The sequence below is a fragment of the Pleurodeles waltl genome, chromosome 3_1 (genome assembly GCF_031143425.1).
Source record: "Pleurodeles waltl isolate 20211129_DDA chromosome 3_1, aPleWal1.hap1.20221129, whole genome shotgun sequence".
In the NCBI taxonomy this organism is placed as follows: Eukaryota; Metazoa; Chordata; class Amphibia; order Caudata; family Salamandridae; genus Pleurodeles; species Pleurodeles waltl.
The window spans coordinates 1,267,616,057-1,267,634,510 of record NC_090440.1 but is presented as its reverse complement, the minus strand read 5'-3'; positions in this window follow the sequence as shown (position 1 = coordinate 1,267,634,510).

Genomic DNA, 18,454 nt, shown 5'->3' with positions numbered 1-18,454 from the left:
CACATGATGCATTATTGCACATATGCTTGTATGAATGTGACGTCCATCTGTCCAAATCTTAGATGTAAGTCATTGTGGAAATGAGAGAGGACATGTGTTAGTCATACATGTAGCAACATCCGTAATGTTGACTTCCAAGATTTAGGGTAACGTAGACAACACATATGACAAAGCATGCCCCAGATAGATGGCAGGCGCTTGTTCATTTCAATGGTCCACATTTTCAACATCCTATGTCTTAGAGTTTTGGTAACAGCTTCCTAGGCACTAGTTGGTGAATCCCACACTGAGTTATAGACATGCATTGAGGAAGTGGGTACCATGTTGTTTGCCCAGACGGACAAAGGTGAATCACAAATGTATGAGGACACCACAGTTGAGGTCATAGAAGTGAGCCACAACTCTCAAGCGGCTGTGGTGGACCAGCAGACGAGGCAGCACATGTCCACATATTTCCAGTGATCAATTGCACATAGGTGTCTTTTTCATGTGTGTGGTCCAATGATGATCCTGTATATTTTTGGGGGTGTAATTTGTCACAGTTCGGTCCAGGACTCATCATGAGTCAGTGGCAGCTATTCCTGTATCTACTGAGTATCCTTCATTGATCAATGTGAGTAAAGTGGATGTGGACATGAGAACCTACATGGGGATGGTCCCACCCTGTCACTAAAGACGTGTAATGAGACAGTCAACAGGGCAACATTGGTGTGCTGAGTGAGATAATGTCTCAGGTGTCATGTACCGGCAGGTGTCATTACAACATTTGTACACAGGTTAGCCTCTGCAATTCCCACTGCATCTGGGAACATCATAGCCTATGTGCTGATTGTTCTGGCAGGTATTCACCACACACGGCCCATCAATATGTTGTGAGCAATGTAATTTTGTGTGTGAACTGTTAGGGTCCTGACGTGTGGATTTTTCATGGACATTTTCAGAGGTTGCTGGTTCTGCTGAAGGCCCCGTACCCAATCCCTGCATACGGCCCTGGGACACTGTCACACTTTGTCATTCATGCATAAATGAGACCCAGACAAGGGATGGGCCATGATTTTCGGTTTTCACAGAGGATTTAACTCATATGGTACAGTTAAAAGGCAGATGATGCTATACAATGTATTTGGGTATGCATTGAAGAAGCACATGCCCAAATACCCCCTGATGAATGAGAGGTTTGCTAACGCAAGTGTGGTACATATGTAGACACAGGGATACTTTAGTGTGACACACAGACCGATGCCAGTCAGGCTGACAGAATGCAGGATGATTTAGGATACAGCAATTTGACAAGTTACATAATCAGTGGTCTGACTAAGATTGTTTACAGGATGAACTAGACAGTTGACATGTCTAACTGTGTATGTCCTGTGTTTTTGAAGGTGACAAATGAACCCAAGGGCTGTGTTACACGGCTTAATTAGTATCAATGCTTAGCGTGTATTTGACAAAATGGCAGCTCCTATGCTGTTCCAGGCATCAGCAGGGGCAGTGCTTGATGTAATGGGTGGGGTGCATGGAGGTGATCACATGTGTGGGCTGCATCTGTTTCTCACAAGTCCTGTAGGTGAGATTTGCATTCTAATGGCCAACAGACATTTTCACACAGGAAGCAATCTACAGGTGCTAACAGGGCTTGGAAACTAGAAGCCAGTGTATTAATTGACCTGACGTCCATGCAGTCAGATGTTCTATGACAATGGCATACCATAGGAAAGGGTGTAGCACACTGGATTGCTATTGACAGGCTGTGTGTGTAGAGGAGGGAATATCAGGGTACACATCTTAGTATTACGGGGACCTCTTCAGAGAGGTGGGTTGTGACCAGGTGCATGGGTGTGTCAGGAATTAGGAAATGGGCTGACATGTACATGGAATGTCATGTGCGCAATGCTGCTCATATGTGTGGCACTTGTGCTGTCTATGTACTGCTTCTATGGAACTCTGGTCACAGATAGTCCTTGCTAATATTGATGCAGTTGGACTTACTGTTGTCAAGGGTCTGGTCAGACATTCCTGTTACTGATGCAAAAGCACATCAACTGCCTCATGTATGAGGCTTGTTTTCCCCTTATTGAGTGATGGTGTCTTAGTTGTGTGCCATATGCTGCGTTGGACCTTGATTTCAACATGTATGTGTAAAATAGGTGTGGTCCTCTGCTATTGGCCTTCAAAGGAGAAATGTACATGATATATGTCATTTACAGTGTGTGTGTATGTGACCATTGTATGTTACGCATCACATTAGCTCTGGAATTTTCAGTGTCCTAATCGGTATATCAGCAATGCTCCATGAGGCAACACTCTTATTCTGATAGTTAGAGATGAAGGTGTGCAAAAATGATTAGCCAGACCATGATATGGTGATTATTATAGGTGTTTATTTAAATTAGTTCATTAAAGTGGTGATGGTGATTATATTTATTTTTTAAAATTTCACAATATGTTGCCGCCTGCGTATACCAGCGGCTGTGTTCTGTAGTTCCCCCTCATGTTGCAGGCCAGCATCCTCCTCTTCCTTCTCATCAGGCATGTGTGGCTCTGGTTCCAGGAGGGGAATGTTCCTTTTGATGCAAATGTTGTGAAGAATAGCACATGTTAGGATGCTCTTACAGACCATCTCCGGGGAATATATGAGGCTACCACCAGTGATGTCGAGGCACCGGAACCTCGACTTGAGGATGCCGAAGGTCCCCTCGACTATGGTCCGTGTCCTCCTATGTGCGTCATTGTAGGCACGCTCTGCTGCAGTACACTGGTTGCCAATAGGTGTCATTATCCATGGATGGATGCCATACCCAGATCAGCTGCAAGAGAAAATGAATGGGATCATGTTGATGTACCTAGCCCCATTGAAATCACCTTTCATGGCAGTAGTTGTCTTGTGTTGTCTGTGACTCTTTTGTGTTATTATGTCGCATCCTAGGCTTGCAGGATGTACCATCTGCATCGTGTTGTTTCCTTTGCTGAACAAGTGTTTGGCTGCTGACCATTTGTCAGCAGTATGTTTTGGGATTTGCAGTACAGTGTGCCCTCCCTAGCATTGTGACTTGTGATACGGGTGTCCGTGTGTCTTCACTGGGGGTGAGATGATAGTTCCAAACACAGGTTAAGATTGACAGTGTTGTTAACACGTTCATATCAATGTACCCTGGACATCCCACACCTTTAGACTTATGCAATGGATTAATGTAAACGTTATTGGGACACTTACAATTTGCAAGGTGACATTTAGGCAACCCACTCCACACGTTGTGATCTTTGACGTCTTAACATTAGACTGTACACTAATTTCCAATGTGTGACAGGTTCAATGATGACCTAAGAAACATGGCTAGCGATGTCACAACCTCAGTGTGTTCCTGTTCACATGGTGCTGTTGTGGTGTATGTGTTGTGTGTCCTAGAGGGTTGCTGTGCAGTGTGTATATAAGTAGGTTTTTGTACTTACCAACAAGTAGTCCATTGCCGTACCGTCCATCCTGGAAGTGTTCATTGATGGTGCAGTGACGGAAGATGAATGAGTCATGGACACTCCCAGGATATTTAGCCACGATGTTGGTGATCAATCCTTGGTGATCGACAATGGCCTGCACATTGATAGAGTGTTTGTGCTTCCTGTTGCGGTAGAGGTGTTCAGTTGCAGCAGGTGGCACAAGGCGTACATGTGTGCAGTCGATTGCACCAAGGACTTGTGGGAAGCCACTAATGAGGTAGAACCCCTGGTTTGTTTCCTGCTGCTTCTGCAGTGTGTTAGGGAAGCAGATGTGGCAGGGTGTAAGTCCAATGATGGCATCCAGTACTTTGGACAAAAAGGCAGAGAATGATGGTTGTGATATTCCGGCAACGAGGGCACCAGTTGTTTGAAAAGAGCCACTTGCCAGCATGTGAAGTACGGCAAGCAGCTTGGTTTCTGTTGGGATGGTGCGGGGTGTCAGCAAAGTGGGTGCCAATTGTGGCTCAATGTTTCGCAGCAGCTGCTGGATGGCCTGCCAGTTCAACCTGTACCTCTGTATGATGTTGTGCTCCCTGAGGCCATGAAGGGTTGTTCTGGGGCGGAATATCCTCTCATCCCTTCTGCGCTGCCTTTGGGGTCCCTGGTGGTGTAGTGGTAGCTGCTGTTGTAGCTGCTGGGCTCTGCGTCTGCGTGCACGCTGGATAAGAATCACCTCCATGTCTCCCTTTTGCTGCTCTGCTGCTCTGCTGTTTGTTCTGTGTGTTCTGATTAAATACAGGTGTGTTTGCCCCATTTTAATGCCTGCCCTGACCCAGGCATTAAATTTTGACGCAAATTGGGCTGTGATTCATTTTCCGGCTCCGCCCCCCAGCCGTGCGTAATTGTTGCCTAAAAGCATAAATACGACGCACGGCTGTTTAAGTCATTTTTTGGGACGGGAATGCCTACCTTGCATATCATTAACGCAAGGTGGGTTGCTGCATCCCAAAAATGACGCACACGGCGAACTTTTGTCGGGCGTCAAAGATTAAATATGGGGCAACGTTTGCGCTGAATGTGCGTCAAAATTTTTGACGCCCATTTGGCGCAGACGAAGTATAAATATGCCCCCATATTTATGGAATGGTGCAAGCCAGTGCAAAGGATAGTCTATCATGAAATGACGTTAGGTAGGTTTAGAGTCAAAATAAATGGCTCTAACCAGATTAGCGTCATTTTTTTATGCTAAACCTACCATGCCACATGACTCTTGCCTTAGAAAAGGCAGGAGTCATGCCCACCACCCCAATGGCCAGCACAAAGGACAAGGGTCCCCTGGGCATGGCCATTGCACCCTGTGCCATGTATGGGGGCCCATTTCAGGGCCCCCTATGGCACTTTCAAAAATAAAATGCAATCTTACCTGTACTTACCTGGGATGGGGTCCCCCATCCTCCGCAGTCCCTCTGGTGTGGGTGGGGGTGCCCCTGGGACCTGGGGAGAGCACCTGTGGGCTTATTCCATGTTGTTCCAGCATGGCAATAGGCCCACAGGTCCCCTAACGCCTGCCCTGACCCAGGCTTTAAAAAATGGGGCAAAGCAATCTTTGCCCCATTTTTTTACCCTCCTCCCTCCCTTGCACCATTTTTGCATGGGAGTATAAATATGGCGTTAAGGCCATAGAGTCATTTTTTGCACAGGAACACCTACCTTGCATCTCATTAAGGCAAGGTAGGTTTCCTCTTCCAAAAAAGGACTTTAACTCCATAAATTTGGCGCTAGATGGGTCTAGCACCAAAGTATAAATATACAGTTTGTTTTGGGCCGAATTAGAGTAAAAAAAATGACACTGATTCGGTGCAAACAGAGTATAAATATGCCCCAAAGTGTATTTGAGTTGCCTTGTAGATATGGGCCTGCACTATGTCTTGCAGGTACATCACAAAAAGTGGCTCACTGCGTCACACGGGGCTTGTAAATATGCCCCCAAGCACCTCTGGCACCACCTTGCACCACATTAGCATAATTTTTTTTAAGCTAATGTGGCCCAACAAGGCCAAAATCCTAGCGCCATATTTGCAAAGTGGCGCAATGCATGCATTGTGCCATTTTGCAACCCTTCTCGCTACATTATGTCTGCGCGAGGCATAATGTATGCAAAGGGGGCATTCCTCCATTAGGGGGTTTAAAAAAAAGGCAAAAGGAAATCTACGAGAATTCCTTGCATCATTTTGTACAGCACTTTTAAGGCTTCCATTATATTATATTTTGGCACTACTCCTGTAAAGTACAATAGCGTCATGAAAAATTATGCTATTGCACCCTACCCTGCGCCATGGTGCACCGTATTTTAAATACGGCACACACATGGTGGTGGTAGTGGGCCACTAAGGGGCGCAAGGTAAATGGCGCTGCACCGAGTGCAGTGTCACTTTCCATAAATATGCTCCTTAGTTTATTATCGATCAATGCTGTGGAATGTCAAAGTCCAGCACAGATTTTGTCCTAGTGGCCAACAGTTTGTTTGGGGATATTATTTTTCTCGGCTGTGCGTTTTTGAAAGCCAAAAATAATTCATTCTTTCCTCCCGAATAAAGGCAGCGACATTCTTAAAGCTACTGTTCAGTCTATTGTATCAAGATCTTTACAATGCAGGAAGGTCCTCTGTTGGCCAAGGTGTTTTGTACCTCCTTTATTTTTTGTAAATGGACACAGCTTTGTGGTTCAGAGAAATAATTGTAAGTATGTGTCTTTAGATTCATTTTCAACCCCCTGAAGCATTTTATGCGAAGATACCTAAAATGGAGAACCTTCCCAATTTCCCTAGAGAAGGCAAAGTGAATGACAAAGGGTTTCCCCTAATTTCAAAGGAAATGTGAGTTTTTTTTTCTGTTTGGGGAACAGATCTCTCTGTAGCACAGTTTGAAAAGTTATTGTACCATGTTTGATCCCTCCTACTCTCAAGATAAAAACTGTTGTTACTAAGGAACCGATTATTAGTAGTGCAAATAAGTATTTCGCAGGACTCATAAGGGAAGGAGTTACTAATGCACATTGTTAAGACATCACAAGTTCACCACCAGGCCTGGACTAGCAATAGGTAACTCCACTTGAGTTTCGACTGACAAATTCAACTTCTTAAAAACAGATGGGATTTCTGTATGGAAATTGCCACAGAATTTAGGAGTTGAATGCGGAAAAGGGCCGAACAATCTCGGGACTTGTAGGAGTCTGAAAATCGTAATTAAATGATGTAAATATTGCAATACCATATGGAAATGGCAATTCTGCTTCGGATTTTTCCATGACCACTGAGGTGAAATTAGTTACTTTGAATCCGTTTGAACTGGTTTCATGTAAAAATGTGTGTGCTGGAAAGAAATGTCCAGACAACGTCTGCTCCTAATACCACGTGATCATATCAATATGTCAATAAAAGTTCAAAAACCCTAGAAAGCCCATTCCAGAAAACATCTTGCACTGCGGGGCGGAATGCCACACTTTTCTTTTTAAGGTATACTGACCGTTGGTTTTACCTTTACTGTTTCTGATGAAGTGGTTATCTTAGGTCATCTTAGATCACACATCAAAGATAATTAAAAAGGTAATTTCTGGCTAGATGGAATTCAGTTTGTTATTGTTGAAAATTGGGGCCCATTTACAAAGGGCCTGCACTGCTTGTGTATCACTTTTCTGTGACACATTCCAGTGGTGCAGGCTGCTAACCCATATCTACAAGGCCACCCAAAGCCACTTTTCGTGGCTTTTCCTGGCCTTGTAGATATAGAGTAAGTCAACGCAGCACAAGTCACTGCGTTGCCTTACTTTGCATTCTGCAGCACACAGAGAAGGAGGCAATCGCCTCCATTTATTGTTTTTGTGCAGAAAAGTGTCCCTTCCTACACAAAAACAATCATCCCCACAATGCAGCCACCATTGCACTATGGTGAAAGGGTGCCTGTGTTGGCTCTTGGCAGCAATTTGTACACCAGCACAGGAGGAGAGGACAGAAATGCAACATATCTTGTAAATATGGTGCATTTTTGCTCTTTCCCAGTGGTGCAGGGTGATGCGTCCCTACACCACAGGCCTTGTAAATATGGCACTGGGTCTCTAGTTGGCAGAGGTGTGCACTCTGTCGAAGTAGGGACCACAATCCTAGTCACAGTAAGTCACAAAACAACCTACATTTTCCTCTGCTAACCCTCTGGTAACTTGGCACAGAGCAGGCAGACTTAACTAAAAAGGCAAAGTGTAGAGTATTTGTGTAATAACCCATACAGTAACAAAGTGAAAACACCACAAAAAGTACTCCACATCAGGTTAAAAAATAGATAATATTTATCTGACTATCAAAATGAGAAAGGTCCAGTATACACAGGTAAAGATATCACTTTGTAGAGGTTTAAGTAAGTCTTAATCCATAGGAATCAATGGCTGTATCTCTTTAGCACAAAGTACCTGGGTTCCATCAAAAACAAAGATGATGCAGGCAACAGGGGAGGTGAGGCACTGTAAAAGCAATGCGTTGGTTCCTTACTGTACTTGGCGATGATGTGCTGATTCTTTCCATGCAGGTGAAATGATGTGTCAGTGCCTGACTGGCAGGGAAGGTGATGCGTTTATTCTTTCCTTGCAGGATAGGCGATGCGTAGATTTCCAGACACTCAGCTCCTTACTGCAGTGCAGGGTTGATAACAAATTGATGCCCGATGATGATGCTGGAAAAATCCAGACTCACTATGATGATGGAACCATGGTGAAACAGGTGCTGAGACAATTCTGCAGGTGCTGTGTTGATGTTTCAGTCATTGGACGGGTGCTGTTTCGATTTTTCAGCCGTGAGACAGGTGTTGCTTCGATTTGTCTGGCGCAACGCACTGAGACGCAGATTTTCTCTTTTAGGTGAAGAAATCTTTGATGGCCCTGAGACCTCTTAACAGGAGGAATGCTGACAAGCCCTTGGAGATCTTGTGTGGATGAAAGGCAAAATCCTTCTAGCAGAGTCAGGGTGCAGCAGGGAGCAGGGTAACAAGCAGAAGAACAGTCCTTTCAGAAAAGCAGTCCAGTTGATTCCTTTGGGCAGCACTGCAGTCTTTCTGGCAGAGTCCAGATGAAGGTCCAGAAGTGTCTGATCTTTAGGGGGTCACAGACCCAGTATATGTACCCAGATGTGCCTTTGAAGTGGAGGAGACTTCAAAGTGTAGTTTTAAAGTGCAACAGTTCCCCGTTCACCCAGCCCTCTTTGCCAGGAGATTTGTGGGGAGTTATAAGTGCTTAATGTATGGTCAAGACACACTCTTTGAAGTGTAAGTGAAGGCCCCTCCACCCTTTCTGCCGAGGAAGACCCATCAGTATATAGATGAATACAGATGCAGCTGAGTGTCCTCTGGTTATGGCTATCTGGATGGAATTCAAAAGGGGAGCCGCCACGCAGCACAAACCAGATGTGGGTTGGAGACAGGCTGTAAGACAGAGAGAGCGGTAAGGGCGGAGAAATGTCTGCTTTCTAAAAGTGGCATTTCTAAAATAGTAATGTTAAATCCAACTTTACCAGTAAGCAGGATTTCTAACTACCATTCCAACTATACCAAACCTGAAAACGCCACACCTCCCAGATCAGAAATTACCACTTAAAAGTATATAAGGGTATACTTAGTGCTGGCCTATGAGAGGAGAGGGCTTCACAATAGTGAACAAGCATTTGAAATGCAATGGGTCTCACATTAGTGAGAGTTAGAGCTGTTGGGACCTAATAAATATTTAGCCATACAGCACATTAAACCTTTAACAGAAATAAACTGTGTTTGTGCATTCCTTCATACACTTGACATTAGACTGTAATGGTCAGTCCCAACAGAGCACCACAGTAAAAATAGCATTTGGAAGAAACATGCTCATGTAAACATATAATCTAGAGTGCATAATCACATAAAAAAGAATGAGAAATAATATTGCAGTGCAGGGGAGAGTACCGCTTCATCTAGGGACTTCCTGCCCAAGGATTCAACTGCTGCGAGAGGGTGGAGCCAGGACCGCCAGCGCTACTTAGCGCACTGGGCAGCCCTGCAAAGCAGGAGAGCACTGCTTCATCTGGGGACGTCCTGCCCCAAGATTCAACTGCCATGAGGGGGTGGAGCCAGGACCTCAGGTGCTACTTAGCGCACTGGGCAGCCCCGCAACGTGGGCCATGCACGGGCAAAGCCTGGGCCAAGGCCTCATCCCATCCGCGCCTATCAGAGACCGAAGGAGGCCGGGCCGGGACCCCCCTTCTGACACAAGGTAAAAACAGGATACTAACCTTTAGAGTGTATCATCTTATTAAAATCTCCTTGACATTAGTTATTTAATTGGGTATAGGCCAGCGTAAAGCAGCTATTTCCAAAGTTCCCAAAATCCACATTACTTCCCGTAATGTCTAAAACTGTGTCACCAATCAGATCGATACAATGATTGAAGAAGTCAAGACTATGTTGCAGGGGACAGAACAGTATGCCTATGTGAGGAGGAAAAGTGGCCCACTTCCTTCCTTTTTCCAACACAAGCCAAAGAACAAGGGGGAACTGGGTACCAAAGCAACAACGGCAACTGTTGAGCCTATCCCAGGGGAGCATGATAACTCTACTACTGAAAGTGGGACCACCAGTCCCTTGCATGGGAGCTAGGGGGGCATCCCCCGTATAGCTCAACCATCTATGTGATCCCTTGCACAAATCGCTTCTTACCCTTGGGGACTTCTGATGACCTACTGGGCATTGACAAGTTGGATCAAGGCGTGCAAACAGCTTCCTACTTGCCCGATCAAGTCCCCTTTCATGAAGACATGGGCAATGCCATTTTAAACTTAAGAGAAGAAATTATTGAACTCAGACAAATGATGGAGGAGGTGCTCAATCTTTTACGACAGCCGGGAAGGGGTACAACAAACCAAGGCCCTCAAAGTGATTGCCCAGCCCCTACACTGTCCACCCATGAAACTCAGAGGCCCATAATGAACGATCACCCCCCAAGCCGAGTTGCTGTAACAAAAACTTCCCCAGCTACTGTACCAGATTTTGGACCAAGCGTGCAGAAGGGATTCAATACAGTGTTTGGTCCTCGAGTGAGCAAATCTTGCGAACAGTCTTCTGTATCACCACCTACTAAGATATATGACAAGGCCCTCCAAAGTTTCATGTGTAATATACCGACAGTATTGTCCACCACACGTGAAAGCAGCTTGTCTTTGAAGAACAAAGTTATCCATTGGATTAGACATCTTAGGCAGTGTGGTTCTATAATACATTCTGACATTATTTCTGCCATGCGTTACACAGAAACCCCAGGGAGTTGGGATACATTAGAAATAACATTTACATGTCCTAAACTGGTGGAAGGGCTGCTAACTCTGGAGCTACGAAATCCTCTTAGGAATGGTTCGAACATTGTTTTTAGCCCCTCTCTCCTAGCGTGTCGTGCAGGCACTTTGGTTTATCCTCCTGCTTCTGACATTGTTCTGGACCCTATGGGTCACTTATCTGCCACAGAATTCGAGAGGGAGTAATCCCCAACCTCTGGAAAAGGCCCCCATTTGCTTGACACACTGAGAAGCTATAGAGAATTGCAAGGGGGCCTTGTCAGCATTTCCCTGTCCCCGATGGCACACGTGAAGGCGTATGGCACTAAGAGTAATAGCCTCCCTGTGACCCATGTTTCATTGCAACACGACAGTCTCTCAGACATTGACTGACTATCTCCATCTTTTGCTCCTTTGTCTACTCATCCACTATCAGAGGTTTTGTTGCAACACGAAAGTCTCTCAGACATTGACTGACTATCCCTATCTTTTGCCCCTTTGTCTACTCATCCACTATCAGAGTCAGGCTTCCAATCATCATTGGACCTGACATCGTCCAGAAGCATAGACCAGGCAGAGCCCGTAATTGTGGCAGTTACCAACGAGCAGCTAAATATTACATCTACTGCTTGCACAAGGGGTAATCCTGTGGGGCCAAGCTCCTTTGATTCTGATTTGATTTCATGGAATGTGGCTGGCATCCATAGCAAGATCACTGATCCTGGGTGCGGGCAGTTCATTGACACTTTTAATGTTTTTCTTTTTCAGGAGACCTGGTCTAATTCGAACATTTATAGGCAGGGGTATATTTCATATTGCAAGAGGGCAAGACCATCTGTGGCTGGACGGGCAGTGCGGGGCCTTATTACATGGTTAAGCATTCTCCTTGCAGGGGAAACAAGGGAAATACATGTTGATTCATGTGACATATTGGTGGTTTCAGTTAAGCTAAACCAAGGTCCTAAGCTTTTATGTGTCAATATATATAATAGACCAGGCCCACTGAACCAAATTACCACTACTATCAGCTTGTTGAGTGTATTGGTTTAGGAATTTCTTCCTGCCTATTATTTTCTTGTAGCTGGAGATTTGAATGTGTCCTTGGAGCCTCTTTTCTGAATTAACTCAATAAGAGGATTCCTCATAGGGAATTTCCCCTTTTTTTTGCGACAAGGAATCAGCCTAAATCTAGCACTAAGGCTCTCCACATGATTGATTTTATGCTAATGCACGGCCTTCACCCTGGAAATGGACGGTTTCCCTCCAATATGCCTGCTATACTGACTTTTTTCAGAGGAAGTTATAACAGCCTTATCGATTTTGTCCTGATGGATGTTAGTGGCATGAATTTAGAGATCTTAAGGTGGGGGAACAATGTAGCAGTGACCATTCACCCATCTTTGTACAGTGCGAGAGGTGGCTCTCGACCAAAGTTAATGCGCAGTGGGAACGTGAAGGTATGCTCTCTATTACAGTGGCAAACAACAAACGCTTAATCAAATGGGAGAGCTTCACTAAATCCAATGGGTTAATGACCAAAATGCACAATTTAACCCTCAAGCATTCCACTGTGGCCCTACCGCCTATATGCTCACCTTCACAGCTTATGGACAAACATTTAATGTTCTTTTCCTCTTTGAGGGATCTATTTTTTGGAGCTTGCAAGGGGAAAAACAGTGCATGGGGAGCAATTACAGACGGTTTAATAAAGACTGTGGACAGGCCAAGAGTAGACTCTTGGAGGCAGTAAGGGCAAACAATAGAGAGAACCTAACCCTAGCTCGACACAAGTATGCCCATACAATAAAGATCTGTTAGTGCAAATGGGAGGAGGAGACTTGGCAAGAATTGCTACTAGCAGCAAAAGATAGAAATTCCAATCGATTTTGGTCTTTGATTGCTACTAGAGAGCGCAATGAAAATCCTAGACCTGATTGCCATATCTCTGCCGAGAATTGGATGCAATATTTGATAGATCTTTACAAACAGGAAACAATACCTTCTGTATGCAATAAGACCCCTATAGAGATAGATATATTGGATAAAGGCATGCTCCTACCATTTGCCTTAAGGGAAACAGAGAAAGCTATTTTAGCATAAAAATCAGGAAAGGTGCCAGGTCTAGATGGAATTCCTGGCGATGTGTTTAAATCTGACCCCACATTTTTGTGTCCCTATATCAATAGCATTTCCAATTTTATTCTGGAGGAGTCCCAAACTCCCCGAACATGGAGAGGTGCGATAATATTCCCAATCCACAGGAAAGGGGACAGGGCAATTCCATGCAATTATAGACCAATAAGCCTCCTTATAATTTACAAAAGATTTTTTCCTACCAAGTTTTGGGTAGGCTTGGGAATTGGATAAAGGACAATGATGCCTTAAGTCATGTGCAGGCAGGATTCAGGCAGAAAACAAGCACAATAGATCAGATTTTTCATTTTCTAACTATAAAATGGAAAACTGTTGACCTAGAGGCAGGGAGACTTTTTGTTGCTTTTGTGGACCTTAAGCCCGCTTTCGACCTGGTTCCCCGAGACAAACTATGGGAAATTATGGGCAAGATGGGAGTCCCAGGACCCCTCTTAAAAGTGATCCAAGAACTATATGCTGAAAGCTATGCCAGAACAAGATGGGGAACAGACGGTGAACTTACAGAGGAATTTCCCTTACAGAAAGGCATGAGTCAGGGTTGCGTACTAGCCCCCACACTTTTTTTTACTTTTTATAAATGCATGTATACCCTATTTGCTTGATTGTGAAAACGATGCCCCGAAACTGGATGGCCAAGACACCATGCCTTCTGTTTGCAGATGACATCCTATTGCTTTCACAAACTGCTACAGGTCTAACCAGCCTTCTTGAAAATTTTTGGCGGTTTTGTAGGGATCATGGCCCCCAAATTAATGCATCTAACACCAAATATATGGTGTTCGGGGACTTAAAATGAAGGATGAGGAAAACGATAATGCTTGATGGGAAAATCCTAGAAAGAGTAACTAATTATCTAGGAATTAGGGTGATGGATTCACACAAATGGCTAGCCCATCTGCTAAAGTGGATTATGTCCTTGAAACAAAATCATCCAGATATTCCATTACGCCGGCAATGGAAATTTATAAAAGACAGGTCAGAGGAGGAGTCACCTACGGTGCAGAGTTATGGGGGCACTGCAACTTACAAGATTTGGGGAAAGTAAAAAACTTGTATATAAAAACTTTTTGCCTTCGAACTCTCCCACTTTGCCCATACGAATGGACTTAAATGTATATTCCATAACAAAATCAGCTGCTCTTAGGCCACTTCAATATTGGATCAGATTAAAGTCTACAGATAACTTAGACCCGTATAGAGTTTGGCTTAAAGCAGTGTTAGCAACCCCCATTATAGAGAAAGTCCTGTGGTGTAAACATCTAAAAACTCTCTTCCATAAGCTTGGCCTAGGCCTGTATTGGTCCGATCCTACCCATCTCCCAAAGAATGCCAAACAGATCTTGAAGGACGTTTACTGATCGAGTCGACAAGTAAATGAGATGGCATTAGTTCCAGAGGACTTTCTATTAACTAAGTACCACTATGAGTTCAAGCATTATTTAAACATAATAACCTCAGCCTTAGCGTGTGCACTTTATATTAGATTTAGACTTGGATCATTAACCCTGTGGGCTTTTACATCAAGATGGAAACAAACAGAAAATCCAACTGATCGTTGCCCAATGGGATGTATGATCCAAGAGAGTGTTGCACATATTTTATTTTTTTGCCAGGCGTATGAGAAACAGAGGGCTTACTGGATAAAACCAATATGTAAATCGTTTGGCATTAAAGATTGCTACTCTGCTCTTAGAATTTGTAAAACAAGTCCACACGTGATGGTGGTATGCGCATTGGCAAGGTTTTTAGAGGGAATTTGGTATGCTAGAGGCAAATGTCTTTCCAAAGAAGCAAAAATTCTATACTTACAATGGATATAACTAGTGTATATATGTAGCTGTTGCTACTAATAGTGAGATAACAACCCCCACTGTTTTTTTGCACAAATATTTGTGTTAGAAATGGGGTCTTTATTTGGCAGTCAGGTTACCCCCTGTCTAAGCAAGGACCCTCACTCTAGTCAGCGAACGTCACACACAATCCAAATTATCCTATGCCCACCCTCTGGTAGCTTGCCACTGAGCAGTCAGGCTTAAATTTGAAGGCACTGTGTAAAGTATTTGTGCAATAAATCATACAATAACACAATATAGAACCACAAAAATACACCACACAGTGTTTAGAAAATATATAATATTTATCTGGATAAATGCAGGTCAAAACGATGAATGATGCAATACGTAAATGTTGAGATATCACTGAAAAGTGATATAAAGGGCCATATTTATACTTTTTGACGCAAAACTGCGCTAACGCAGTTTTGCGTCAAAAAAATTAGCGCCGGCTAACGCCATTTCGGTGCGCCGTGCGGGCTTCAAATTTATACTTTGACGCACGGCGGCGCAACAAACAGGTGGGAGTCATTATTTCGTGACGCACACAGCGGCGTCAAGTTGTAAAGGAAACCAACGTTAACGCGACGCAAATGACTGTGGGTCGATTTACGACAGCGCAACCCGGAAAGCGCTGTTTATTTTGACGCAATTGCGTCAAATTTACCTGCGGAAACTGCCCTTTCAGCAGAGGAGAGCCAAAATGGATCCCAGGTGCCACAACAGACCCCAGGAAGATGACAGCAGACCAGGAACCAGCCAGGATGATCCATACAGGAACCAGGACATGTTCAGAAAAAAAAGAAAGTGTCGCTTCAGTGCAGAGGAGCAGGAAATCGTGGTTAAAGAGGTGACGGAACACCAGCACCAATTGTTCATCACCTCTAAATTGCCTATCAGTAAGAGAGAGGCCATATGGAAACAAATTGTGGACAAGATCAACAGTGTGGCTGAAGAGCGCAGAACAGTCACCGAGTGTAAGAAACGCTGGCATGACTGCAAACGTAGGACAAAAGAAAAAATGGCCAGGAACAGGAAGGCAGCACTGCAGACTGGAGGGGGGAGTCCAGCACACCAGGAGGCCCTGGACCACATGGAGGAGATGGTCGCAGCCGTCATCCCTGAGGAGATCGTCACAGGGATTCAAGGACAGGACAGCGCAGACTACCACGACACAACGCACATGCAGGGTAAGTCGCATGGGGAATCATAATACAATAATGATAACTGCAACCGGGGGGAGGGGGGAATACCTACTACACAATGCATGTAACTCAGCATATATATGAAGTGGCATGGGTAAAGGGGCACGGCAGGGGGGCATGGCCAGCACAGACTGAAGCTGGGGCACGACAAAATACAGCACCAACAACAGTCCCATGGGGCCATCCTGTAACCACAACAATGGAGCCGAGGGAAGGCAGCGACAGGTGGGAAGGCCACTACGTCAAACTTAGATCCAGGCACTCGTCAGTCAAAATGTATCCTACATAAACTAGGTCCCCATCTGTAATCTAGTAGCCAAAACAACAACTGCAATGTAACTGCGACAACAGTTGACAATAACACCTCTGATCTCTGTGCAGCTATAGTAGCAAATGGAAGGAACCTCCCCATGGAAAATACATACCTAAATTAGGGGGTGAGGATGACATCTGCAACTATTTATAGAAATAAGACAAAGGCACCAGTACACTCAAATGCCAAAGTCCATACTTGACACATACATCAACCAAATTAAATAGCAATAGGAGCCACACAGCACTAAGGACACACACATGCTGCATACCTCAGGGTCCCTCACATGCCTGGCTAACAAGGCAACATCACTAATGTCATACTGCTCAGACAACAACATTGAGGAGGGGACACATGCAACTCATCACTGAAACACACCTGCACAGTCTGAGAACCAAATAGGACCTTGATACGATAAACAGGGCAATCCAATTAAACACACATTACCCAACATCATCTCGAAACATCAACAATGTTTACATCCATACCACATCCTAACATTGCCATGCATAGGATATGCCACATAACATGTACATTTAGGTCAATGTGAATAAAAAGTGTTTGGGGCAGGTCCTGAGAGGCAAGTGTGCTGCCAGGGCATTCACAACACCCACAGCCAGTCAAAGTGTAGTGTGGTAAGTTTTACGTATACTTTGCGCATTAGCTTCAGGCTTTAGGCCTTTGTGCACCTTGCCCTGAATGTACTTTTACTCATTTGCTAACAGCTTAGAGCCTCTGTGCACTTTGCACTAAATGCTATTTATTAGGCTTCGTATCAGTAATTTTGTAAATAGCCAGTTCTACGGTGTTGGTTTTTTAGTCATATCAGACTGTTTTGCCTACTTCAGCACTGCAGTTCTCCAGAACATATTCACTCTGTGCTCCAGTCAAGGATACAGTCTGGTACATTGCCGATAGACGTGGTAGGAGTTCAGATTTGGCGTTCCTGCGTAGGGACACTTTGTCATCACGATGACATGTTAGTTATAAAATCACTTCCTTGTCCCAATACACGCAAGAGGGAGTTTCCGAACAGTGAACCACAACTAGACGCTGCCCGCCTTGCTGCAAATGCTGAACCAGATCACAGGTCATTGCTCAAATATGAGGGCTGATGTCTCCCCAGTGATTCAGACAGGCAAGCTCCAAGCTAAACATGCTGTGCTCTAAATAGAACAAGCAGAGGGAGAGTAGAAACAGTTAGGCACCATGATAGCTTTGTTCAAATGTTTTACACTCCTGGTGACTATTTCAATTCTACCATGTTGTATTGTTTGGGTTATTGTGGCTCACACCGAATTATCTAAAAGTCAGTTGTTTTATGAAATCATCATATAAAACCAATATGGTTTTTGTCATTTGAGATCATACTGGAAAAGAGAGAATTGGTTTGGATCTGAGTGATCACGACTTCCCAGAGAAGTTCCAAAGATGTCATGGGCTCGGCTGTCTAATCATTTCTTTGCCGTGGGAGACATGAGGCACTGCTAGTTAGCCAGAGCAAAAAGAAAGAATTAGGGTGACAGAGTTATTTACAAGTGGGTCAGACTCAGTCCCCCACACCATTAGCTATCCTGCTGCCTAGAAATCCAGTAATCTCATGTAGGATAATGAGAGCCCACACGACAAAATGTCTCTCCATAAGAATAGATATACACGGAGGGACGAGTAGGACAAAAAGATGGCTATTCCCAAATTTGGACAAAGCAACACCTAGAGGCAATTAGGCAGACAAGTCCGATAACTCAATATCATACATGTGACACACAGGTGGGCCATAGGCCTATAACAATGCCCATATGAAGGACAGCAGATACCAATACCAAACCAGAGCACAAAGTTAAGTCATCCAAAGGCTTGCATCTTATGGCAAAATTGTCACAACACAGACACACTAATTGTACCCTCTTTCATTGCAGAGGAACATGGATCTCCTGCAGATATGCCTGTCCCTGATTTCCCTGATGACATGGATGACGAGCCCATAAATATTTCCCAGGAGACCATCCAAAAGGTCCTTGAAAGCCTCCAGACCCCACCTTCAGTCACAAGGAGGAGCACAGAAGAAGCAGCCATCACAGAAGAACCACCCACCACCCCAATTGTGAGACCTGCCAGCTCCAACACAGCTGAGGACTCTGACGACACTGGCACCAGCTTTGAAAGAACTGTAGTTGGT